The following is a 27661-nucleotide window of genomic DNA, read 5'->3' on the forward strand; positions in this document are numbered from 1 at the left end:
TGATGGTCACCTGAATTAAATTCGCCCATGCCTGTCCATTTCAGTTCGCTGATTCCCAAGATGTCGATGTTCAATCTTGCCATCTCATGTTTGACCACCTCCAGCTTACCTTGATTCATTGATCTGACATTCCAGGTTCCTAAACAATATTGTTCTTTACAGCATCGGATTTTCTTTTCACCGCCAGACACATCCACAGCTGAGTGTCCTTTCGGGTTTGGCCCAGCCGCTTCGCTCTTTCTGGCGCTACTTGGAAATACCCTCTGCTCTTCCCCAGTAGCATATTGGACACCTTCCGACCTGAGGGGCTCATCTTCCGGCGTCATCTCTTTTAGCCTTGTGATACGTTCCATGGGGTTTTCTTGGCAAGAATACTGGAGTGGGTTGCCATTTCCTTCTCCAGTGGACCACATTTTGTCAGAACCCTCTGCCATGACCTGTCCGTCTTGGGTGGCCCTGCACGGCATAGCTTATGGCTTCACTGAGTTACGCAAGCCCCTTCGCCACAACAAGGCAGTGATCCATGAAGGGGGCAGATGAGTTATTAAACCTCATTTGGACCAACCTGTGTTAAAATGCTGGAAGCAATCTTCTTAGTCACATAGGACTGATGTTTACATAACCAGATCAGGGTAAAATATTTCTGCTATGGAGCAGTGGGTAGTATGCACATTTGTGTAGAGAAATACGAGGCATTACCCATCCTACAAATGTGCTTATAGGTTTTATACCAATTTAAATGTCACAGACTCCCCAAAATGATCTTTGGAATTGTAATTTGGTGAAGGTGCTCTGAATACTTGGTTAGAGATCCTTCCTACTCAAGTTCCAAACTACAATCCCCAGGGCTCCCCCAAGGAGAAGGGGGCTTCTAATACAGTCAGTTTAAGCCCATGGTGTGGATAGGTCCAAGGCAAATGGCAAATGTGCCAAATGTAAACGTGGCAAATGTGACTGGCAAATACGCCAAGCAGCCCATCAAGTGTAGAACTCAACACAAGAAGCTGCCATCTATTGATTAAGACTATTGGTCCATCCGTCCATTTATCCATCTATATTTATTTACTGACTGCATTTTTATTCTGCCTTTCAGACAATTACTACCCCCCCCCCCGTGGCTCACATCAATAAACGGCGGGGGGGGGGGGCTGGCATGAGGCTTCCAAATTACAAAGACAAGGGACACAGCAGGGAAGGGAGTGGAGGGAGATCAGTTCTCAAGGCCAGGAGGAGGTGGTGAGCTCCAAGTGGGCCTCTAAACGGGCTGCAGGCCAGGCTGATCTTCCCTTGCTGGTGCTCTTGCTGCAGTAGCAGTTGGGGGCTCTGGTTCCTTTGCCTGATGGACGGACCAAGTAGGCCTCCGCCTTGGCTTAATGTTATTCCCGGGAAGCAGGGGGTGTAAGCTGCCAATGGCCCTGGGTGCTCTGGCTGATGGCAGAAGCCAGAGCACGCTTCCCTTGTGCACTCCAGTCCCAGACCAACTTTTGCAGCAGCTCTCCGGTGGCTTTTCCCAGCCCTACATCCCTGGGGCTTGAACCTGGAACCTTTTGCATTCAGAGAAAATGCTCTGCCATGGAGCTAAGGCCCTTCCCCCAAATTCCCATCCTAACAAAGTGCCTGAGACAACAACCCTGCAGTAATTTGACACGCCTGCTCAGGCCCTGCCTCTTCTTCAAGATCTCACTTCCACACACAGGAAACGGGCTTTACCAGTGCCTGCCTCACCCTTTTGAGGACAAATGTGTGTAAGAGGTGCTGGTTCTTCAGACTTCGTCTGGAATACATTGCCACCAGGGGACATGCCACTGTTTCACAGTAACAGCATCTAAAAAGGCAGGTGCCTGCCCCAAGGAGCTTACAGTCTAAATTTAGACCCTGGAAAAAGGCAAGAGAATGCGGTGGATTTAAGCAGTAGGTGAGAGAATCTGCTGTTCTCACCCTAATTTCTGAACGCCCTGCAAATGAGTCCGAACTTTTGGCAAGAGTGCTCCCTCTCAAGGCAGCCTCCTGGGCAGGGAGGGAGACAGAGAGAGGAGAAAAGAGGGTTTCAGACAGTGGAGGCTGGTGGCTCCGATGTCAGTGGGGCAGTGAATCTGCTCCGGGTTTCAGTCAGAACCAATCAGAACTCTAAAGGAGCTCTCCAAGGTGCTTCGCTGTCCAGTGGAGGCTGGTGGCTCTGATGTTAGGGAGGTGAATCCGCTCTGGGTTTCAGTCACAAACCTTTGCACCGTGGAGAGCTCCTTTAGAGTTCTGACTGAAACCCGGAGTGGATTCACCGCTCCACTGACATCGGAGCCACCAGCCTCCACTGCTGTCAGAGTTAGAGGGAAGGGGGGGCTCTGCCCATGTTGGGTTTTTTTTTGCCGGAGGCTCTGCCCAACCCTAGCATGCAGCCCCTGACAGAGTACCCCCTAGGAAATGCAGCCCTGGATAGAGAAAAGATTCCCTGCTCTTGCCTTAGGGAGTTAATCCATACACATCATGGAAAAGGTGATCTAAGATGGATTTGAAGACAAGAGGGTGTTGGGTGCCGTTGAACAAACATATGCTGAAAATACTGCATCAGTGCTCGATAGGAATAATAGAATTCCCCTGGCTGGGTTTCATGTTTAAGTGCAAAAATTCGAGACTGTACCCTACACCCTTCCCTTGACGATAACTGTCTTGACAGCTGGAATATGCCTTAACCATCTTGACTTCCCTGCTTGTTACCCTTCCAACCTTTGCGGTTCAGCTCTTTTCTCCCAGAGGTTCTCCCCCACCCCTTCTGCTGCCTCCCGTTGTCAAAAATAAATAGCTTTTTGCTTTGTGAAGAGCAGGTGACGGCCCCAGCTTAGCGCTGATCTGCTTGGATGAAAATCTATTTTTCTTTGCAGGTTCTGAGTCTCCCCTTCTTGGTCAGGACAGACAGCCAGGCACTGATGGTGAAGAACCAGTATCAGTTCCAGGGTTTTTAAAAAGGATTTCCCCCCCCTCACTTCTGTTGCAGTTGTGCATAACTTGTCTCTCCCTCTGGGCCCGGTTGGCACCATCTCCCACGGACCCAGAGGATGCGGCATGTGAGGGTTATTGCTGCTGCTCTTGCTCGGTTTGCTTAGGGTGCTTCCAGGCGAGGCTTTTGTTGTGCAGTTGCCCTGCCTTCTTCAGTGAGTGTTGTGAGGGGCTCCAGATGCAACCCACCGTTATCACAATACCTGTGAAGGAGGAAAAGGTGGCATACCTGCACCATGCCTTTTGATTGGTAGCGTTAGGAGACTGTTGCCTGGAAGCACCCTCCGGGAGAGCTGGCAAGCAGGCAGCAACGGCAGGAGGAAGAGGGGCAGGACCAGTGGACGGCAGGGATTAGAGGCCTCAGCAGATGCCCGACAAAGCCGACTCCTGACCTCAGCCTTGCCCATATCTGTCCCCATGCAGGCTTTAGCTTCTCATTTCAGACCAAGGGCTTGGGGCCCTTTTCCTGTGTGAAAAGACTGAAGCCTTGAGGTTTTTTGTTTCTACTTTAAGAGGGGAAGTTGACTGATCGGGCGGTGCGGGGAGAGACAATGCAACAGAGGTTTTTAGAGCTATAAACGGTGTGGAGAAAGTGGAGAGAATTCCCCCTCCCCCACCCTCTCATAATAGTAGAACCTGGGGATCCCTTAACAAAACTGATGGGTGGCAGATTCACAACAGACAAAAGAAATGACATCACACAATGCACATTTTCTGGAACTCACTGTTGTGATGGCCACTAACTGGGACACCTTGTTATCGACACAGGAGATATCCCAACGACAAACCATGGGTGAACTCTGGGTTGTTCAACCCCTAAACAACCCAGAGTTTCCTGGTTCAGACGTCCTGGCTTGTTAATGGAAAGTGGAAGCAATGAGCACGTGGGGGGCAGCATGCTTGCTTGTTGTTGCTCAGCCCTGACCAGGTGACCTGTGTGCCTGCTCAGTCTGTTGCTGCCAGGCGCTGCTACCTGTTGATGTGCAACTTCAAGGCCCGTGCTGCTCACACTTCTTAGGTTCTTTTATCTTTACACTGGAGTTGAATTGGAGAGGAAGCCTTCAAACAGAGGACTGTCCTTTGCAAAACAGGACAGACGGCTACCGTATTTGCAATTCAGGTACTTAGAATATTTCTAGACTGACTGCTTCCTAGTACTAGTGCTACCCACCAAAAGATACTGGGCAGATAGTGTGTGTCTTTTCCTCCTCAATGGATATTTTTTCTGGTAAGACAAAAGATAGAAGGAGCCATGGAAAAACACAGGAAGGCTACAAATGGAAGATGACAACATCTGGACCTCCTGTAAACTTTGATGAATGAGGCGGGGTGATTGCACAATAAAAGCTTTGTTTGGAAGCACCCTGAGTGAACGTAAACTAGCTTATACTAAACCAGACGATTGGTCCATCTGGGCCAGTATTTGTTTGAGTGGTGGCCAGTCTCCAGGGCCTCAGCAGAGGTCTTCTCTTGCCCCCCTACCTGGAATCTTTTAAAGTGGCAATGCCAGCATATGAATCTGGGATCTTTTATATGCAAAGGCTGTGTTCTACCAATCAGTGATGGAAGCCTTAAGCCGGAGGTTTAGAACTTCAAGTCTGGGACCAAATCTGGCCCTCTAGATAGCCACACCCCTTTTCCCTGACTCCTCCTCCGTTCTCCTGACCACCAAACCTTTGGTGATTTCCCAGCTTTTTGCAGTTTTCTAAAAGGCTAAAATTCCTCTCCTAAGGCTTAGGCACTGGCAGGAAGAGCTTTAAGCTAAACTGTGCTACGATTTTTGGAAATTGGCTCCACCCCTTTTGCCTTTGATCCCGCCCACCATTGGAATGTGGCCCCCCGAGAGCTCCTCCAAAATGGAATTTGGCCCTTGGACTGAAAGTTCAATGACCTGAAACCTGCCCCCATCCCATCCCCACTCACTGTGGGCTGAAATGTGTGTGTTTGCTGCTCCTCAGATTTATTACCCCTGTAATGGAGCATAGTCCAGTTAAGATTTTAAAAGCAACCAGAACTGGGGAACAGTATTCGTTACGTTTATATCCTGTCTTTCTTCCAAGCAGCCCAAGGTGGCGTGCGCGGACCTCCTCTTCCTTCTCCTCCTCTCCATTTTATCCTCATGACCACCCTGTGAGGTAGGTTGGGTTGGTGGTCAGTGACTGGCCCCAAACCACCACCCGGTGAGGTTCATCGGCGAGTGGGGACTAGAACCCGGGTCTCCTGAGTCCCACTCCAACAGTCTGACCACCAGACCATAATGTCTCTGGTAGCTTTGCAGGAGACCGAGGGGGTGAAGTTCCTGCCTCCTCGCAGTTTATGTATATGTTTGTGCACCCTTCCTTCTCTTTGTTCTGCAGGTGTGAGCTTAGCGTTGCCATCGCTACTAGAGTCAGGTTTAAATCAAAGGGATTGATCCCTTCTGGCTAATGCTAATTCATCTTCACAGTAGCAGCTGTGGTTCGTTCTGCGTCATAGCAGGACGATGAATCAGTGTTCAATTAGAATGTAACTTTAAAAAACTATAGAGGGCAGCCGCAATTCTCCTTTAGCTCCTCATTGAGCAAATTCTCCAGAAGTCCTGTTGGGGGTGGTAGTAATTAGGAACCAAAGTGTTCCATGCTTTTTTATGTATGGAAGGAAGCCGTTCCGGGCAGCACCAAGCAAGGAACAGAACCCTAGGGCAGCGGCCATCTTGTATGGCCATTTGTCAGAGTTGTGCAGTTGGAGCAAAGCTTCTTGGCCACCCCTGTATAAACCTTTCAGCAAGAAAGAGCCAACGTATCTGAAATCGGAACACAGCGTTACATTTCTGCATCGGATATCACAAGCTGGACTTTCAACAAACTGTTGTGCTGCGTAGGGTGGCCATGTGTCCTTTCACCGAGGGCAATCCTCTCTTTGAAGGGCTGCTGGAGGACAGTCCTCTGTTTGAAGGCGTCCTCTTTTTGAAGGGCTGCTTAATCCAAGTCCGGTTTAAAGATAAAAAAAACCCACAAGACGGGAGAACTGAAGGGCCTGGAAGGTCACCTGGTCAAGCACCTGGGAAGCAGACTGAGGAAGAACATGGGTCACCTGGTCACAGTCTTCCCCACTATGGTGTGAAGAATTTTTTATTTAAATTATTTCTATATTTTCATCTCAACATGTAAACTAGCTTCTGCAGATTGTATGTGAACTGGTCCTCTTTTTGGGTGATGGGTAAGTGGCCGCGTAGTGCTGTCCCCCCAGTGTGCTGCTGCTGCACCTGGAATCATAGAATAGCAGGGTTGGAAGGGGCCTACAAGGCCATCAAGTCCAACCCCCTGCTCAGTGCAGGAATCCCAAGTCAGAGCATCCTCTTACTCCTTTCCTATCTCCCCCTTTCCTTCTTGGTTGCGCCCCCTGTGTCCCCGACATCTGTTTTTGTCTCCTCCGGGAGTATCTCTACACCAACATAAAATCCTGCATTTAAGACAGGGCTTTCTGCTTCCGTTTTAAATGCAGGATCACAACGACTCCCTTTTTCACCCGCTTCCTTTTCCCCTCCCCTCCCCCCTCCTCCTCCCCATATCGGAATCTTCCATTCTCTCTCATTGATCTCACTCCTCTTCTTGCCCATTTAACTCTTTTCACGGAGGGAGCTGAAGCGGAACACAACGGGTTAATTTGATAGCTCATTATCTGCGATCTATTTAAAAACGGAACAAGGGGCATTTAGTGCGGGAGATGCCTGGGATGATCACAGCATCATGTAAGGAGCCTGCATGCTTCCGTGAAGGAGCCATCTCAATCGCAGGATAAAAGCTCCGTCTGAAGATGCCCCGTGTCTCTTGACTCTGCTTACCTGTTCTCTCTTTTCCTCCTCAATGGCATTTTTGTGGAATGAAAAAAGACAGAAGAAGCAGAGGGAAAACATGGGAATGTTGCGAGCGGAAGATGCAGAGGCCTGGACCCCACCCTCCATAAAATTCCGTGAATGAGGCAGAGTAGTTGCCTCAGCTGGAGCATCCTAAATGTGGCTCATACTGTGCTCAGGCAGCGTGGTTGACTGGCTTCTTTAGTTCTACATTTGCTTCCTGTTCCTTCCACCACCACCCCCGTGTGAGCACATGTATACACATCTGCGTTAGTGCATGGCTTTTTCGGCCCCTTCTGTTTGTTTTTATGTTTTTATACTTCTCCAAAACAACAGGGTTCACCCCAACATTCAAATAGCTCCCTCTTGCTTCTTAGTGAAACCAGGTTCTCCTTCTCAGGGTTCCATCCAGCCACGCCCTTTTCCAGAATAATCCATTCCCCGCATTAGGATTTTCCCCCCTTAAAGTTTTTGTGTTCTTTAAAAAAAATTCTACAAACTCCAAAGGGTTTCCCTGAGCCAAGAGATACTGCAGATACTGAGCCTGCCTTTTGGGACGTATTCTTTTTAATATTGTTAATATGGGTTGGCAATTTGCAAACCTACCCCCCCCCCACCAGGCCTGGCAAGAGTGTCCCCCCCCCCCGCAATAATTAATTCAAATTAGGGAGAGCACAGTGACTGGAAGAACAAAGACTCGGGCTCTTACAATAGTAGCAAAGCAAGGTTCAATCTAGGTCATTGTGCTGTGGAAAGCAAATGACTTAGTTTTGTTCAGGGTTTGGATGGGAGCAAGAGAGAATGGTTACATAAGGCTTGCCTTGTCAAATTTCATGGCCTCTGCTGAAGTCACAGAATTTGTCCAGCACAAGCATTCTCAAACTTAGAAAGAGTCTCTCCCAAAGCAACATTCTGAGCCTCTTCGCTCTCCCCCACCCTGGCCAAAAAAGTCTGATGGCACAATCACCCTTCTTGTCTTCTGGGTTTCAGCCTCAAGGCTACAGAGACCCCATGACTCCAAACTGCAGATGCTACGTAATGTAGCATCATGTGAGAAGATCTGTCTTCTGTTGTAGAGTGAACACCGAAATATATTTCTTTCAAGGGCCGTCGATAGCTAGAGGGTGCTTGCTTAAAGGAACGTAGATGGCTTTTGATGGCTGGTGGCTTCTAGCTACTGACACAGTCCACCTGTTGGGTGGGGGCTGGAGACAAATAGTTTGGCAACTGATCTGTAGCCAAGTGAAAGAGATGGGAGCCTGAGCCCTCGGAGCTGGCTGATTTAAAGGAGCATGGAAAGGCTGGAGGAGTCTCTTAGGGTGTCAGCTTTTTGAGGACTTGCTTAAAAGGCTTCATCAGCACCCATCTTTTCTTGCAGGAATGACCTTTACCTCATTGTGTCTGTTGCGACCAGATTCATATCACCTTGGAAGAAAGGTTGCCATAGTGATCGGGCATGAAACCGGAGCCTGCTTCCGCTCCATCCCAACCAGCCCCAATTCCGCTCTTGTAGCTTATTCTCTTCTGGGAGCCTCATCTTTGTGTACGTACACTCAGACAAACACACGCACACATACACTTTATTTTTAAAGTGTACACCTAAAAATGTGCTGTGTGACGGATTCATATCAGTCCTTGCAAATACTTGTCTTGTACAGGTATGCTCACCGGGGAGATGCGCTGGGCTGCAGCACAGTGAGTGCACTTGGTACGAAAGATGGATTTGCTGCCACATTATGTGCAAACTGGTCCCCAGGTAGAAACTGAAGCTGAACCAAAAACGTTTGATGTTGAACAAGTCTGGTTTTTCTCCAAAGGGAAAATGGTTCAGAACATTTACTTGGTAATGTCTGTTTCATTTCTATCCCACTTCTTGATCCAGAAGGATGCTCAAGGCAGTTTACATTAAAAAGAAATAAACAAGAGTTCATTAAGGCTGCTTCTGTTTGGAATGTAGCTAACCACTATGTCTCAGGCATTGCTGCTGTATGTTGCGACCAGTTCTCAGCAGTTTAAGCATATCCAAATATTTATCCAAATATTTATTTATTATATTATGTATTTATTATGTTCTCTGGGCAGATTACAAACAGTTAAAAGGCTAAAATGCAATAAAGGTAAAGGTGTCCCCTCCCCAACCAGTCATGTCCGAGTCTAGGGTGTGGTGCTGATCCCCGTTTCTAAGCCGAAGAGCCAGCGCTGTCCAAAGACGCTTCCGTGGTCATGTGGCCGGCATGACTGAACACCGAGGTGCACGGAACGCTGTTACCTTTCCCGCCGAGGCGGTACCTATTTATCTACTTGCAATTTCTTGCTTTCGAACTGCTAGGTTGGCAGGAGCTGGGACTGAAGACGGGAGCTCACTCCGTCACGCGGCACTCGGGTCTCGAACTGCTGTCCTGCTGACCTTCCAGTCTGCAGTTCAGCGTCTTAACCACTAAGCCACCGCCGCCCTAAAATGCAATACAAACAGTTAAAAATACAAAATACGATGCAAATATTTAAAAGAATAAAATAAAATACAAACAACAAACAGCAGCACAGCAATAACTGCCATAAACATCTAGAACTATGGCGTGTCTCCATGAGTGATTACTCTGAGCTGGCTGCGTGTTGAGGTCCTTAGGGATACTTGACGTCATGGCCATCCAGCAGCCACCCTAGAGCTTATCAGGGAAAAACCTGATTTCCTGAGACTGCTTATTGTCCAATTCTTTTCTTCAAGTTGGAAAAGAAAACACAGTGGTATAGTTGTTGTATGCCACAACCCCCGCATTGACCTCAGGTATGCTAGCCCTGCCCAGGGGTGTGCCTTTCACCGTGACCCCAGTCAAGGGGTGTGTCCTGTGTGTTTCCCATCCCTGTGCTTCCCAGCACAAACCAATTAGTGTCTACTCAGAAGTAACTTCCATTGTGGTCAATGAGGCTTGTCCCCTGAATGCACACTTTAGAATGTACAGAGATCCCCCTCAATTGAAATAGCACATTTTAAAGCACTAATTCCCAAAAGGCTGTAAAGTGCTTTCCTGAAGCTACGATTCTCCATTGGTTGGTTTATTGCCTTTGGAAGTAGCTACTTGTTATCTTGGTTCCTGCGCAGCATCGGGTTAGAAAGGGGGCTGGTTTCCCATCCCTTTGTTTCCCCTCCCTGTCTGTCCCAGCACAAATGTATGTGTGTCTACTCGGAAGTAACTCCCATTGTGGTGAATGAGGTTTGTTCCCGAAATGTGCACTCTCGAAGTTACTGAGATTTCCATGAATTGAAATAATGCATTTAGAGAGCCTTAATGTTGATGCTTCGATTGATCACAGCAGGGCAGCAAGAACACTGTTCTTTTCATGAGTGTTGCTATAAGGAAGTAATTAATACAGGTGGGAGGGGGGAAGAGAGAGAAAGAGTGATTTCTGTGGATACAGGGGAGGAAACCTCCCAGGATTTTATCAAAGGAGAAAGAGGGGGGAGAGCCTAGACAGGGGGGGAAGCCTCTCTTATTGGATGAGCACCCCCTGCCAGTCAGATGACGTTCACTCCCCTCCCCCCCCCCGGAAGTATGTTCTGTGAAACGACTTTTACTGGTGCAATACACTCACTCATGGAGCCCTGCGCAGACCAAAGCTGGCTCCGTGAAAAATCCGGGTAAGCCACGATTGGCTTCCCCTTTCGTTGTCATGGAGAAACCCCCTAGGTCCCTAGATTCGATAAGTAGGGTGCCACAACTGAGAAGGCTCTATATTTTGAGAGAAAATTCAGGTTTAAATAAGTATCAGCATCATATTTTGAGAGGGATCTTTTTAAAATCCACACATTAAAGTGGAAACAGAACAGAATTATGGGTCAAAACATGCAAAAGTGACACAGACTGGAAATAGACAGGTTTGCCCATCCTGACTCTTACCCCCTCTGACACCTGGCATTTCTCTGGGATATATCCCCCCGCTTCCCCAGATCCAGTTCTCATTAGGTCGTTGTGACTGTTCTTATCACCTTACTATATTTGATGATGATTTGGGTTCCTTGTGGGGTCATTTAGCAAGACCTTTTTTTTGAGGGGGCGTGGGCAGAAAGCATATTTTGACTTGCACCCTTATCTCAGTTTGAGCAACAGAGGGTTTGATTGCTCTGATTTGCCCTGCGCTAGCAGTCTTTTATACTTGGGTAAAATGTACAAAATGGGCTTGGGCATTGATGCAATTGGGGTTGATCACTGAAGGAAGGGCAGAGGGGGCTGCAAAGGGAGAATGGGTGGAGTGGTTTCTTTTTAAGAGAGTGAGTGACCTGCTCAGGGCTGACGATAGCCGAGTGAACTTTATGGGTAGGAATACAATAGGGAAACAAGTAAAAAATAAATAAATAAAAGGTTGAGTGAAGGCCTTTAAACGTAAAAGGAATCTATGTTTCTCTCACTTGAAATCCTCTATGCTGCATGCATATTTTCTGCAAGGATTTTTCATAAAATCTCAGCTGTCAAATGTCAAAAAGGCTGCATAGCGACGACCTGCCAGAAGAAGTCCTAATTGGACTGGTATTCAGTGGTGTGAAGCTCTTTCTCCCCCGCCCCTTTCTTCGGTGGTGGTTTCATTCCTGGGACTGTGTTTTCACAGCAAACCTCATGGAACATGAGCAACTTACTTCTCTCAGCATTAGATGTTTACTCCACCTTGTTTCCCAGCATCTCCTTGGGGGAGTGTGTGTGGTGCTTCTTGGTGTCTTTTCATGTGCGTGTTTTGAATCCACTCTGCAAAATACGATTTCATGGGACTGACGGAATTTACCGGGCTGATTTCTGGTTCCAGGGTGGTCTCAAAAGAGAGCAGAGAGTACCACAGAAATGTGAGGATAATGACACCCTTCTGAGTGACACACCTGAAGGCCCTGTGTGCTTTCCCCAACATGGTGTCCCCCAGATCTGTTGCAGTGTAAGTCCCATTATGGTCATGCTTGCTGTGAATGATGGGAGTTGTAGTACAACACATCTGGAGGGCACCTGGTCATTTCTGGAAAAATTAGTGCTGGGGAAGGGGTGTCAAGCCGGCATATAAATAGCATGCTCTGAGCTTACAGCCTTGTTCTCTAATTGCTGAAAGGGACTATTTATTTATTTAGAATATTTTTGGATCACCCCTCCTCTCAGTGAGTACTTGAGGTGATGTACAATGAAAATAAAACCAAAGAATAAGATGCATAAAAATACAAAAAACTAAAGTCTTTTTGAAAACCGAGGTTTAATAATAAAATGTTAATAGTGGCATTAACTATTAAAAGCTTGGTGGAACATTATCATCTTTACTAGCCATCTAAAGGACACTAAAAAGGACACTAGCTAGCCTAAACTCCCTGGGGAGGGACTTCTGCTGCTGGTATGGTAGAAGGCTATGGTTAGCAAGTTGTGGGAGAAACGCACTCTGTATATGCTCTGTGGAACGTTTGGCACCTTGATTATGTACTCCCCTGTTTCGGAGGTGGGGTCTGCAACTGTAAACAGATTCCAAGGTTGAACCTGTTGCCAGCTTTTATTCTGGATCTGAGGAGCTATCCCATCATCAACTGTAAGTGAAGGGTTCCCCCCCCCCCCACACACACACAATAATGTTCTTTAACCTTAAGAGGATTATTATTTTAAAACATTATTCAGTGTCAAATATTTTGCGTTCTAAAAGCCTCTCTAAGAACCCAGTTACAAGGCTTTGGAATGATGAACGTGGATTTTGCTGTAAAGATCCACGAACAGGACCACAAACATTGTGCCTTCTGGGTAGTTACACTAACACTTCTCCTTCTGCAAGCACCTTGACTATGGAAGGGTGAGTCTTACATTAGACTGGCTCAGACTAGCTTCAGGTAGGTAAACAAGCTGTTTATTTTCTTTTATCATGCATAATAACTCCTTTCTCCTTCCCCTCTTTCTATTCTTCTTTAATACTAGTGTAAAGCCCCTGTCATCACAAGCGTGAGTAGTCTGAGGACAAAACATACTGTTCCTTGACTCCATCTATATCAGTTCTCCAGAAGCTGTATGGAGGTTACTTTCCTTCAATGCAACCAAGGTTACTTTCCTCCAATGCAACCGTGAACCTTTGGCCCTCGTTTACACCCATCAGTGCTGAACGACATTCTCTTCTTCCCCTTAGGCCTCAAGCCCACCTCCTTCCCTCTTCCCCCACATTTAAAATCTAGCTTTTTTTAGGGCCACTTCTTTTCCTCCTCCTCTGCCGCCTCAGAGCTTTTGCTGCTGCCTCAACCACCATCCCTGCTGCTAATACGGCCGTTCTGAGAGCGGGCTCAATTTGCAAAGCCCAAGGCTTTTGCAAATTTGCTTGATTTGCAAAGCCCTTTGTCCCCACCTTTGTGTTTTTTTCCCTGCACAGCATGGAGTTATATGGGAGCTTGGTTCCCTGGCCATGTCAGGCTCCTGGCCTGGCCATGAAAAGATACTGTTTAGGTTTAAAGCTCAAGCTTTGAACTTTTTCAAACGTTCAAAATTTTCTCCATGTCTATAGTGCTCAAGCTTCAGTATTTTTTAAAAAGAGCAAAATCGGTCTGGTAGATATCTAGTAATAAGCGTTACATTAATGTATTCTTATATAGATAACTAAAATAAATTGGACCTTGGCGCTCAACTGAATTCTGATACCACCCCAGGGATACAAATTCCTCCACACTGCCCAGACACTTTGAGTTACAATACAGCAGGGGTGCAGCAGCCTGAGAGCCGAAGTCAATTTTGAAAAAGCTCTTGGGGACGGGGCCAAAGACAAAAGGGGCAGGGCCAAAAAGACCAGCCTATTTTAGCTTAAATTTCTTACTGCCAGTAAATAAGCTTTAGGAGAGGCATTTCAACCTTTTAGAATGGGGGCGAAACTGCTCAAAAGCCAGAGACCACAAAATGATCAGGGGAATGGGGTGGGACCAGGGGAAGGGGGCATGGTCAACTCTGGAGGGCTGGATAATGTCTGAGGTTCTGTGCCCCTGTGCTACAGGCATTCAGTTCAGTTCCGTTTAGTGTTTGTTGACCAATCAGGCCACACGCATACAAAACATAATAAAAAACCTCTCTTAAACAAAAAATAGCACCAAAATAAAAATATTGAGGAAGGTGGATTATAACCAAGCTAATTAAAACATCTCATAGGGGACTATTTAAACATTTCACAGAGTCTAGGCAATATTTATTAACATATTATATTAGCAAGCTTAGTCTTCTCTACCAGTTGATAGCTTTCATTTCTCCAAAGCCCATTAGACAAACTTGGTGGACCTATAGGATGTACAGTAGTCTGTGCCAACCAGAAGTAGTAGAGTTATGCTTAAAGAGGATTTATTGCTGGACCCAGCTATTAACTATTAACTATTAATGAGCTTCCGTCGTGCATTAAAAATGTGGTTGTTCAGGCAGGCATTTGGGGTGGGTTAGGGTATTTTAGAAAATGTTTTTATTGTAGAATTTTATTGTTTTAAACTGTTTTATTGTATGCTGTACATCACCCAGAGTGGCTGGGTGACCAGCCAGATGGGCAATTAATAAATTTAATAATAATAATAATAATAATGGGCTCAAGATATTGCTTCCTCAGCTCTGCATACAGGTTCAGGCTTGAAGTTAACAGAAGTGAAAGGGGAACATGGGCTGACACCACTGGTGGTATCCTCATTCCCTCTTACATAAACTTAGGGATGTACGAAAGTTCCGCCACGGATCTCAGGGAGGCCAAATGCCAGCGCATTCAGCCCCCCAAAATCAGTGACGGAACGGCCCGCCACCCCCCCGCCACCCCCCCGGGACGGGACTTACCTGGGGCGGATCTTCCTGGTGGTGGCGGCTCCGGCGGCGGTTCGGCAGCGGTTCAGCCAGGATTCTGGGGGGGGGAGGAACGGAGTGCCTCCCTCCCAACCATCAGCATAATCCCCGAAAGGTAAGTACCTTTCGTACATCCCTACATAAAATGTAGCTTGTGGGATCCTCACTTTCCTCAGCTTAGGTCAACTCGAGCAAGTGGTGGCAATACCAAAAACGTGGAGGGCACACAGCCAGTGGTGTGCCATACAGCGTTGGTGCTGAGATGTGATCCCTCTTCAGCCCAAGGGGAGAATCTGAAGTCCTATGTAGTTTGGGCCCTTTCCCCATATCCTTTGGCCAAGGCTTCTGGGTTTGATAACCATATATAATCTTAGAGAAATATCTTTGCAAACTCTGCTTGGGTGGCACATTTGGTGTCAGTCCTGGAAGTGGCAACTGCTTATAGAGTATCACTGTTTGCATTTTCAGCAAAGTAAATGTGCTTGGCACGGTGGGGGAGCCCGGCGCTTAAAGTCCACACTGTACTATATATATTTTCTCTTTCCCAGTTATTTGTGTTTTTGAATGTGATGCTCCTTTGGCTTGTACAGTAAAATGTGGATGTGGATGCCAGATCCTTTCAACTAAGAAACTTTGAGTGAATGAATTTAAGTTTTCATCTAAAACAAACATCTTTGACCACCCCATATAAAACAAGCACGTGTTACTATCCTTGCTTTAGATAACTTGCGAGAGGTCAGTTCAGAAAGATTTTGATTATTCCAAACCTTGTTTTTAACTGCTGTTTTCATGGCTTCCTCAAGAGAGCTGTAAAAAGAGAGAGCCGCTGCACAGAAACTAACGTTATCGTGATCTGTTTCACATTAAAAACACATAAATTAAGGTACATTGTTCCCCCTCCATAATTATCTCCCCAGCCTCACACAGTCCGAGGATAATGATGGATCCCTGGCGTTAATCTATTCTGTGGCCAAGAAATAATTTCTTCTCCATCGCTGTCTCGTTTTCTCTCCATCCTTAATTACACTTCATTTCAAATGTGCAATTAGCAAAATGACTTCGTCCAAAAATAAATTGAAATGGCTCACCTACCCTGGCTGAAGTTGCACACTGGTGTCATTTTTTGAAAGTTATACAACTGTTGGCATTTTGCTGACATTCGATACGACAAATGTGTCATATATTCTAGGATCAAAGAAATCCTTCCACTTAAGAGTTAAGGCCGTTGCCAAGTCACTCATGCACTGACAAACATGGAAACAGTATGCTTAGGAGCAATTCCTTGTCGTCGTCCCCCTTCAACAGAACCACTGTGATACTGTGAAATGTTTGCGGACATTCAAATTGCTAACGAGAAAGGGGCTAGGGATTGTTTCTGACAAATGCTCAGGTGCTTCGGCTATGGGGTGGTATAGAAATATAAGAAATTAAATGAAACGGTACAGTTGCTAAGAGGAACTCAAAGGTCAGTTTAAGTGGCAGGGGAGACCTTCACCACACGTACACGGGGTGTGTGGAAATGATATCTCTGCACTGCTTGTGAGGCAATTTCAAATGTTTTTGCTTTCATCACAGCGCCTGTTGTCTTTGGGTCCTCTGCAACACTTTCTGCCCTGGCTTCTTCTGACTTCTCGCTCTTCTTCTTATCCCTGAACTCACTTTTTCCCTCTTCCAATTTCCTGGGCTGACCTTTTGAACAGCCAGGCAGGAAGAGCCTCTAAATAGGCCAATGCCCATACTAAAAGCAACCGTTTTGTTTGTTACACAGGAGCAAAAGAGGGTTCCTGAGCATGGGAGGCTCAAGACCATGGATACCGTTTCATAGGCCAGGTAGGAGCAAGACCCATATCTTCCTCCTGAGCAATGAGAAAGCAAGACAAGGGAAAGTACATCTACATTTAACAAGTAAGAGGCTGATGTGATGTACAGTTGTTTCAGTTATCATAGGTCAGTGGTAAAGCACATACTTTGCATGCAGAGGGTCCCAGGTTCGATCCCTAGCACCGATAGATAGGGCGAGGAAAACTCCTGCCTGGAACCCTGGAGGGCCATCGCTGCCAGTGTCAACAATATTGGGCTAGATGGACCCAGGGCCTGACTCAGTATAAGGCCCCTTCCTGTGTTCCAATGGTCAACCGAGCACTTCCTTTTCTTGACTCTTTCCTTCCATGCTTGACGAAAACACAAAACCTCTCCTGCTGAAGCCATTTGTAAAGGAGGTAAAGCCAGAAGTAAGTGAGCTGTAAAGGTTGTGAATCGCAATTTCTGTGAAGTTGTTTGCCATTTAGTACGATGTCTTATCAATCCTGATGGCTGGTCTCAAACCAGAAATAAAGGTGTGGAAGGAATGCAGGCCACGACCATTTCCCCAAACACACGGAGCTAACATTCCTCGTAATGAATCACGTATGCAGAGAAGAGTATGCAGATGCTGGAGCTGGAACGATACCATCACGTTAGAAGTTGGGGCGTTTTTTAATTACATCTAATGTGCTTGACTTGCTAGCGGGATCTTGAATGTCTCCAACTAATGGTTTCAGTAAAGGACCATGTGGATTTTGAACTCTTCCCCTTTTACCAAATTCTGTAATCAGGAGCCCCAATTTCTGCTATTGGCATAAGTGATGCATAACCATGAATACATTTAATTTTGCATCATTTATCAAGATAAAAATATTTAGAAAAATGGAAATGAAATGTTCCCAAAAGATTTTCACAACATCCATCTGAGGAGAACCTGCAGCCCTTTCTTTCTGATTTGCCTTGTGCTGCCTTAATTCGTGCCTTCATTACCCTGCGAGTTGACTGCTGCAATGTACTTTTTGTGGGCCTGCTCCTGAAGACAGTTTGGAAGCTTCAGCTGTGCAAAATGTAGTGATGCTGACCTTGTAGTCTGGGTGGGGATCAGCAGGAATGGATTATACCAAGACATGGGAATCAGCAATACAACCCATAGCAATCTGAGCACTACTCAAGTTCTGGGATTTGGGGGAACCTATAAGGCAGGGGAGGGTCCCTCTGTGGGCTCCACCTCTCCCTTCCTAAGGCCCCTCCCGAAAGCGCACCCTCTGGCCTGTTCCTCAAAAGAGATCAGACTGGGATTTTAGGGTCAAATAATGATTTGCACTGTAAGCTTATATTGCCTGCACTACAAACTTGTATCAATTTTATGCCACTCTAACCATCAGTGGTTTCCTGGGAAATAGGAAAGTTTTTCACTATCTCTCAATCTCTCTCAGCGAGCGAAAATGCATATGTATGTGTATTTTCTCTGTCTGTCTGTCTGTCCTCTTTTATTTCTTATGCTATAAATCTATCCTAAGTGCAGCAGGGTATAAATTACTCAGCTTCCATCTGTTGGGCAGCAGGTGGCTTTGAACAAAGGAGTCCATCCGGTTCCTCCCTCTGTCCGCCATCACCAGGTTGTCACACTTCCATATATTGATCTGGAACACCTTCAGTTGTTTCTCGTATTCTAAGTCGAAGAAGATTTTTGCCTTCCAGGAGGAGGGGGGAGGGATCTGGCAGGTGCTCCAGGGCCCCCTCTCAGGTAGGTGCTCAAGAGGCTGCCGGCAAACTCTGGACTGGCAAGGGTGGCAGGGGGCAGTGGAGAGCTGGTGGGAGGCTGTGTAAGATGTGACACGGGGATAGTCTCTACAACTAATCAATACATAAATCATAATACATAAGAAGAAGCAAATGATCATAATATATCAGAAATAATACGTAGCAATACTTATTAATTGAAAAGTAGAAAAATATAAATGATAAGAAACAGAGAAAGGATCATCAGAATGAATAATCCATAGTATTAAATAATGCAAAATATTGAATCCAGAAGTTCCTTCACTCTTTTCTTAAATCAAAGGCTTGTTATTCAGCTCACTGAGAGAAACATACAAAACACTCTGCAGAGTTTGTGGACAACTGGACCCGTTCAAAGTACAGGGGGTGCAAGGTGTCCCTCTCGGCAGATGTCTGCCTTTTGCCCAGCCTCCACCTGTTGGGCAGCAGGCGGCTTTGAACAAAGGGGTCTGCCTGGTTCCTCCCTCTGCCCGCTGCAGCCAGGTTGTCACACTTCCAACATGGATTTGGAGCGCCTTCCATTGTTCTGCAGCCCTCCTCCGGCATGGCCACCACCGTGGGCAAGCACAGGGCTTCCCTCAGGAACTTCCATGCCCTCAACCCAGGGGGAGGCCTCAGGCTCCGCCAAGTCCTCAAGGGGCTGAAGGCAGCCGGACGGGATGGCGGACTTGGTAGAGGCTCCTGGGCCCATGGGGGGCTGCAGCCCTTTGGGACTGAGGGGAGAATGTGCAGCACTCCGAGACCTGCTAATTCCTTCACTAGCATGACATGGCCTCATGAGCAGGAAATGCTCAGAGCCATTCCTGCACTCAACCTGGCCTGATTCAGAATCTCAAATCCTCAGGTATTGAAAAGAACTGGCTGGTGCTGAACATCTTCCAAAGGATCTCCTTTTCTTCCCCAGGTCCCCAAATGAGAGGGTGCAAATCATCCAGATACTCACACTTTGTCTCATGCCACACTGGAACACAAGTCCCTGGAACACAAGACAAACTGGCAGCATTCAGATGGGTCCCTTTTTACAAGCATTTATGTAAAATGTATACAGAAAGTATACCACAGAGAAGAATTGTTACCTGGTAAATGGCGTTGCCCACACAATGGATAAAATGTAGCATGGCTGTCCTAGCTGTAAGTAAATCAATAAATAAAATAGTAACTACAAAGAATGCTGATGCTGTGTTTTAATGTTATGTTTTTAACATTGTATTTTGATATCGTGAACTGCTGAGAGATTTTATTATATTCAGCGGTATGTAAATGCCATAAATAAATACATAAATATAAATGATCAATGAAGAGAATCCTATCTCTTGATATAATTTTCAGCTAAGCAAAGTATAAACCTAGCAAACACAAAGGCAGAAATATCTTTCTTTCTCATCCTTCAGTGTTCAAATATTTGGGGGAAGGGAGGTCCTCCATGTAATACATAACTAAATCTAAAATAACATAGGCAAGTATCAGAACAGTCACAGGTTAAATCAACTGTGAGCAAACCCACCGTCTTTTCTAGTATCAAAGGCTTGTTATATGGATTATGGGTATGGAGAGAAATATATGAAAGGCCCTGCAGAGTTTGGGGGCTATAGGACACATTGAGTGTTTCTTTGGTGCAGCTATTCTGTGTTTGTGTTTTAGTTGTGAATTGGTTGTCTTTTGTAGAGGCATTGGATTATGTAGAGGCTGCTCTTGCCTGGCTGTTCAAAAGGTCAGCCCAGAAACTTAAAAGGGAAACAGAAACTTAAAAGGGAAAAAGTAAGTTCGTGTGTAAGAAAATAGGAAGAATACATGTTCAGGTTATGATACATGTTCAGCTTAAGAAACAAATAAGTGAACAGGAACTATTGTGGGAAGTCAAGAAAACCTGTAAAGGGAAGCAGATGTTATCCTGTTTTGAAGGGATGTGTAGCTCAGAAAAGCTGACATGCAATGAAGTAAATTTATTACTCCCCAAAACCATAGCTTAGAAAGAGTAATATCTAAATGCTAAAGAAATTCCTGCTTCATGGGCAATGTACATAAGGAAGTTGCTGAGAAAGTAGGTAAATAGGCAAGGAAAAATACAAAACCTTGAGGACATTCCACCTCTCCTCTCAGAACCCAATATCGGTTCTCACAGGATGCAACATCTGTCCTCAGGGGAACAATGTCACCGGTCCTCGTTGACTTCTCTGCTCTGTTTTGCTACAAGCTCAATAATGCCATGTGGGTGAGATATTTTATTACTTTTAAAAGGCAGTGCTCCTAAATGAATAACTTAAAAAGCTTAAAAGATGTGTTTTGCTTGCAACTTCCATGGATTTTGTATATTTAATGTTCTTATATTATGAACTGTAAAAACTGCTTAAGATTGTAAAGTAAAAGATAAAAAAGATATGCCTGATTTCAGAGTCCTTTATCTAAAAATTCTGTGTGTTGTACCAGGAATGCTGTAAACCTACAAATTCCTTGGAGACACTTTGTGCTGGAATATGACATTGAATATGATACCTGCTAATCCATGATTGGCCAAATACAAAAATCCTACAGGCTTCTTCACACAGAGGTTTTATCCTGCTATTGAGATTGCTCACTCACCGAAGTTTGTGGGTCCTTTTCATGATGTCGTCAACCTCCAGGGCACATCCATTCCAGAGGTATTTCCTGGTTGTTCCATGTTAAATAGATACAGAAATAATGAAGTTTTAAAATACATTGGATTGTTGTGCTATCAAAACAACCACTAGATGGTGCTGTTTCATTGAGTTCTATGGAACCTTGAAAATTAAAAACTTCCCGTCTCAGCAGTCACGTGGTCGCTGTCTGGGAGCCCACTGTAAATGTGGAATGGCTCCATGACAGTAGGACTGCAGATTTTTTCTTTAACATAAAGGCAACCATGATCATAATATGTCTAGACAAGGACAAATCTGTTACAGTTAGCTACATAGACAAAGAAGTATTCTATATAGCTAGAGAGGAACTCATGGGTTTGGTGGCTGAAAGGAAGCAATCTCCTACTACATACTCTGAACCAGGGGCGTAGACTTCTCAATTTCTCAGGGGGTGGGGGCATGGGGCTAAAACTGGGAAAGGGGGCTAAGCTTATTTGTTTACATGTATTTATATATTTCCATTTATATTTCTGGAAACCATCCTTCATCAGCAATGGATCCTAGAGTGTTTAAAGTCACATATTAAAATAAACAGTACTCAACAAAAATATTACATTTTAATTATAATAATATGGATAGTTCACACACTACCCCACCATCCATAGTCCTATACAATATACTGTCCAGGTTGAAGCCCAAGATAAAAATCAACAAACTCTGTTTATGAATTAAAACAAATGTATAACAGCTAACTAGAGGAAGCACTGAAGGGTAGATAACTAAACAGAGCACCCAGGAGAAGAAATACATTCAAGATATGCACTGCTAGGATTCTTCCACACTTAATGTATTTCTTCTGATTGGTGCTACTTGGATGAACTAATTAGCTATAATGTTAAGACCCATCTCCAAACGGATCTCTTTATGTCCATGTAGAACAGCCATGTGATTGAGCCTGGCTTGCCCCATGCTTGACCGCAGAAAGATCTTTATTCTACGAAGGCATGAGAACAACCTTTCTGATGAACATGATGAAACAGGTATTGTAAGGCTGATTTTGATCAGCGTTGTCAATTCTGGTAGTAGGTGCAGCAGATGTTTGCCTTGTGCCCCACTCAAAAGATCAACCACATCCTGAAGAGTTGAAACTTTAACTTTCCTCTCCCTTGCGATATCCAACAGTATGTCACAATGAAGAAGAATCCATGCCAGTTGTGTAAAAGCCTGCAATGGATGTGCTATCAAACTCTCCAATGACCAACTTTTAAACTTTGCTTATATGTTTGCACACATCTGAGGAAAAGTGATGGTGTGAACTGCTGCTGAAATTATCAATCACATCATAAAAGATTTTCCTGTAGAATTCCTCAGGACACTCAAACTGGTGAGGCTCACACCCAGCATCAGTGTGCCGTAGAGTCTTCCTGCACCTAGGGAGGGTAGGGCTTTCTAAATCTAAGTCTTTTGCTGTCATAATGGTCTTTGTCCAGAACTCTTCAAAGTTGTTCCTCAGTTTCTTTGTACTCTCCTTTGTTGTTGTTGTTCAGTCGTTCAGTCGTGTCTGACTCTTCGTGACCCCATGGACCAGGGCACGCCAGGCCTTCCTGTCCTCCGCTGTCTCCCGGAGCGTGCTCAAGTCCATATTCATTGAATCGGTGATGCCATCTAGCCATCTCATCCTCTGCTGTCCCCTTCTCCTTTTGCCTACAATCTTTCCCAGCATCAGGGTCTTTTCCAGTGACTTTTCTCTTCGCATTAGGTGGCCAAAATATTTGAGCTCCAGCTTCATTTAGCCTTGTGAAATATTCCATGGGGTTTTCTTGGCAGAAAGCAAAAGAAGTTCTGCTTGATGGAACCATAGGTTGTTTTTTGGAAGTGCTGTATTTAGTGTGTCCAAATGGCCAAACGCAAGCATCAAGAGCTGCAGGATGAAGAAAGGAGCAAACCTCTGCAAGCTTTGTGCATATCCATCTGCTTTTGCCCCAGCATCTCCCTTTTCCTCAGATGCCACATCTTCAAAGGAATCAGTGAGCTCTCTATAATTTCTCTATAACTTCTGAGAAAGGTGATAACTTCTTGAATGAGAGGTTAACTTCTTGAGTGATACTTCACTCAGAAAGTTTCTACACGTGGCAACATTTCCTGATACATCCTGCACCACTAAGTTCACAGCATGGGCCACACAGTGCACATAGAGTGCGCTTGGTTCCTCCTCCTTCACAAGAGCCTGCAGTCCACTAATGCATCCACTTACCTTTGATGCTCCATCATAGCATTGGCCACAGCACCTATCAAGAGGAAGTTTAAAGCAGCATCTCGAAATAGCAAAACGAGTTTTAGAAGTTATAGCATCGGTTTCATAAAAACCAAAAAAGAATTCCTCCACAGACATTTCCTCTGTGGCAATGGGAAAGGAAAATGAAACCTGTTCCTTTGTGGTGGTATCTGTGGTCTCGTCCACAATTATACTGCAGTAAACAGCTGCTTCAATCCTTCTCACTAATGTAGGTAGAATATTGTGAGCCACGATCTTAAGAAACTCTTTCACACTAGCTGGTGAAATTCATTCACAATTATACTGCAGTAAACAGCTGCTTCAATCCCTCTCACCAATGTACGTAGAATATTGTGAGCCACGATCTTAAGAAACACATTCACAATAGCTGGTGAAATCCATCTGTAATTTGTACGACCCAGCCATGATCTCAGCTGAGGAACATCATCAGCACGCAGCAGCAAGAGTTGACGAAGGTTTGATCCTCCCTCAGTGTGGCCACGAACTGCAAGGCCTTCACAGGCAAAATACCTTACTGAGGATAAAATTTTCAGCAGTGCCTTTCTAGCTTCTTGCATTTGCTTCTATTTTCCTTCTGAGCAAGCGACATGAACATTCACCCCACCTTCAACAGCAGCCGTAACTTGAACAGCTGCACTGTGAAAATTTGAGTTTTGATGGCTATGGAATCTTTCTAGCGCTTTCTTCCAATCTGAGAAGTCTATCTTAACAAAAGCTTCACATGCATCCATCTCTTGAACTTTTGGGGAGAGGAGCGTTCATTTCACTTGCTGTGTGCAACAGATGTTGCAATATGCTTTTCTCATTTCATAAACGAGCCAATCAAAGGTTCTCTTCCAAGTGTGCTGGTGTCCTGCTGGCTTTCTTTTCACATCAGGAACACTAATACCTGAGGGCACGTCCTTGGAAGTGAACGCTTCCTCATCCTGGTCCTCGAACACGTCTTCTGCATTAAGTCCAGAACAGCTGCCAGAGCAACTTTCACCAGTGGCTGTCGCAGTGACAACCTTTTTTTCTGTTACACAAGAAATCTTTCCATAGTGGTGATTGCGGCCTCTGGTTCAATCAAAGAAACAGGATTCTGCATGAGGTCAGAAAACATGTTATATATTCATTCATTGAGACAATACAAATAAATATTCCCTTTGTGTATGAAAACCTACTTCTCCCTACCTCTGCATGGGTAGTTCCCCCCCCCTCCGCTTCTCCTACATGGCTAAGTATAAAATGGAGACGGGATGGAAATGTTTGTTTCCTTAAAAAAGGGCCCAGGGGGAGCAGAATTCCTCTTTCTTCTTTTTTGCAAGAATATTGGAATTGCTACCACCTCAGCTGCCCATGATTCTTTCTCGCCTCTTTACTTACCCAGAGCGGGGGTGATTCAGGGGACAGCAGAAAAATTCTTCCGCCCAATTTTTCTGCTAGCAGGAAAGAACAGCTCCCTCTGCTGGCAGGGCAGGTCTTCAGGCGCACAGGCCTGATAGTTGGGTGGAGTCTACCGGCTCTGTCTTTCCCTCCCTCCAGGCAATTCTTTTCGCTCCGTTGTTTCTTCATCAAGATTTTCCCCAGAAGATCCCCCCGCAGGCCCTCCCCCTCTCCTCTATGCAGAAACAAGCAAACAAACCCAGTCGTGTGCCTCCTAAGAACCTGCTGAATATACAGGCAACTGGAGACTGACTGATGAATCTGCTAGCCAGGCTGTGAGCTTACTGACGTTACCTGGTTGCCTGGAGTGGGTGTTGCCCCTGCCCCCAAAGAAATCCCAGCGGGGGCTTCAGCCCTGCTGCCCCCTCGTAGTTTACTCCCCTGCCCAGAACGATCATTGCCTCCAAAGGGCTACGAAGGAGTTTCAAAAAAAGAAAAGGTGAACTGAACAATGGAACCAATCACCCAGGGAGGCGGTGGGCTTTCCCACACTGGAGGCATTCAAGACGAGGCTGGAGATCCATCTGTCAGGGATGCTCTGACTTGGATTCCTGCACTGAGCAGGGGGTTGGACTCAATGGCCTTGTAGGCCCCTTCCTAGGGATGTACGAAAGTCATTTACTGTTTCGCAGATCTGCTTTGTGGTGGTGGGGGGCTGTACTTAACCATGATAGGCTACGTAAATAAGTAGCCTATCATGGCAAAGTAAAAAAAAACAACCGCGTACGCAAATGGCAGCGGCTACGGTGGCCGCCATTTGCTTTCGTTATTTTTCACCATTGTAGCCTATGTAAATACTCGGAATGTCTGCTCCCCAGAGGCAAACCAGAGATGTGTTAAGTGCTTCCTTGTCACAGAAGTGATGCCACAATGTACACAGTTGCATGCCTTCCGGCGCATGAGCAGCATTGGAAGTGGCCTAACTCTTCTCTTCAACCCAAGGCTCAGTTAGAAATGAGCACATCTTAGCAGAACCAACAGCAGCACTTGCGAGGACACCACCTCCCTGACAGCACGGTTGTTGCAAGCCCTGTTTTGACATCATCGGGGAGAATGGCAGAGAAGAAAGGAGATTGTCACCTGGCGACAAGAAACTCAGGCAATGACAAATCTGGCCTCCCCACATTTCTCCATCAAGCTCTGCACCCAGGCTGACTTTGTTCTTAGGGAGGTGGGGCACCTTGACATCATGGTTCTTCTCATTATTTCCTTGAATTTGATTTTGTGACCCCAAAGAAGAAACTTAACGACACTTCATGAGGGAGCAGGCAAAGTTTATTTGTGTAGAAAGTGAGAGCTTCGGCTATTGGGCGGTATAGAAATAAAATAGATAGATAGATAGATAGATAGATAGATAGATAGACAGACAGACAGACAGACAGACAGACAGACAGACAGACAGTATAACAGAGAAGAATTCCAAATGGTCTCTTACCTGGAAAATAAGGATAAACAACAACAACAGAACTAAATGATACAAGGGATAAATACAAGGTGGCCGCCATACTCTTTACAGAATACACAGCAAGGACTGTGTCCAGCTCAGTCCAAACTGCAACCACAAATGACAGTGTCAGCCAGTGACTAAATGGCAGCATACCCTTTCCCTCCATGCCCTTCGCTACAAATGCCCCTTTTCATCCCTTAAGAGCAACAGCAGCCAATGGGGAAGAAACCTCTCGAGGTGGTGAGAGTGTCAGCGAGAAAGGTGAACTGTTAACAGGTAATCTGAATCCACACCCACGAGATTAGCTACAAGAAAACAAATAGCGGGGGTTTGCTCTGGGTGATCTCAGCCTGGTAACAAGGAAATCAAACCAAAAAGATAAGGAGCAAGGGAATGTGAGTAAACGGTCCCTTGTTGCTGGTGAGTAGCGGTTTTACACAGGGAGGCAAAGAAACAAGCATCTGGCAGGATGCTCCTTTGATGTCCAGGACCAGCAATCAATTAAAGAAATGGCTTTGCACTTTGTGACATCTGACCCAAAAGGATGCCTAATAGAATATACCCAACAGAAGAAGCCAAACTATGGCTAATACTTACACTAGCAAGTGTCTCGGCAGAGAATTTGGCCAGAGTGGCACCCAGGAATAATTTCCTAGAGGACAGACGGAGGCCCACTGGCTAATCAGTTATCTACAGCCCATCGTGGACAACAATGTTTGGGTGGAAGTACCTGTTTACTGCCAGTCCCCCAATCCAAAACTGCCGCTCAGCAGCAACCACAGACCATGTAACAAAGATACGGACACAGGGAGCAGATCCTGTGGCAGACCCAGATGCCAGCTCTGAGCCCATGTCTTCTCTGGTAACACAGGACTTACTAAGAATATCAGCAGCAGCAGGGATTCACGCCCCTGCTCATCTCCCAGTGTGATGTACGTATATCTCAGTGGTGTTTGGCATCAGTAGATCTTTTACGAACCCACTCTCAATGAAAATACTAAAATGTTCTAAAATATTAAAAAGGTCTCGCGTTCTCATCTTTACTTTCTTAATGGGTAAAGTAGTGGGACAACATTCAAGAGGAGGCAATCCCTCTTGAATGGATTGTCAAGGTGGCAATTATCCCTGCGTGATTAAAAGTTGCCAGGTAAGAAGTGGGGGCAGGGTGGGTGGGAGGAGACTGAGGACACAATCCTTCCCCAAGAGAAAGACACTTTGCCTGACAGGAGCAGTGTGAAGGAGACCACAGGCACCTGCTTTCTCCAGAGTGAAGAGGCATCGCAGGCAGATAGGAAGGGAAAGAAGAAAATGAGAAAGGAAAATATCCCTATTTCCCAACACAAATCGCCTTCTCCTACAAAGAACGTAAAAACTGCCGCACCGCAGCAGACCGAGGTCCATGTAGCGCGTCAAGTGGAACAGGCACGTCGCCTTCGCTTCTTCCTTCGTCCTTCAAGCCAAGGGGAGGCCAGCCTGGCCCAGCCCTGGGCCAGAGAAGGAGCAGCTGCAGGGGGGTTGCTTCCCTGCACTGCCAGAAAGAACATCTCTCTTTTATGGATGTGAGCTGCTTTGGGAGACAATAATTGTCTGAAAAGTGGGATAAAAATACAGTAAATGAAATAAATAATATCTTGGACTTCTCTCTTCTTTGTTCCCACATCCAGTCCACGGCCAAGACGTGGCAATTCT

General features: G+C 45.7%; 1 long non-coding RNA gene across 1 annotated transcript; it reads left to right on the forward strand.

The window, feature by feature from the left end:
* The first annotated feature begins 402 nt into the window (after positions 1 to 402).
* LOC146337258 (uncharacterized) lies at positions 403 to 25782 on the forward strand. Its single transcript, XR_014785416.1, has 3 exons — positions 403 to 19338; positions 20635 to 20846; positions 21741 to 25782. It is a non-coding gene; the product is annotated as an uncharacterized LOC146337258 (long non-coding RNA).
* The last annotated feature ends 1879 nt before the right edge of the window (positions 25783 to 27661 follow it).

The sequence above is a fragment of the Heloderma suspectum genome, chromosome 11, assembly GCF_057233095.1.
Source record: "Heloderma suspectum isolate Gila_16-S chromosome 11, 16-S_ref, whole genome shotgun sequence".
Lineage (NCBI taxonomy): Eukaryota > Metazoa > Chordata > Lepidosauria > Squamata > Helodermatidae > Heloderma > Heloderma suspectum.